Genomic DNA, 205 nt, shown 5'->3' with positions numbered 1-205 from the left:
GAAATTTAACTTTGCGTATCAACTTTATTTATCCCAGCAGTTACTCATCACACTCTCTATGTGATCGAGCATGTATATACATTTTTAGATATTGTTGAACATATGATAGTTAAACGTGTTAGTTTCAGACTAGTTACCCCTATTTAAATTACGTTTTCTTTGTTAAATTGCCAATTTAGTTGAGTTACCGCTATAACGTCTTACG

The sequence above is a fragment of the Penaeus monodon genome, chromosome 25, assembly GCF_015228065.2.
Source record: "Penaeus monodon isolate SGIC_2016 chromosome 25, NSTDA_Pmon_1, whole genome shotgun sequence".
In the NCBI taxonomy this organism is placed as follows: Eukaryota; Metazoa; Arthropoda; class Malacostraca; order Decapoda; family Penaeidae; genus Penaeus; species Penaeus monodon.
This window is presented reverse-complemented; position numbering follows the sequence as displayed.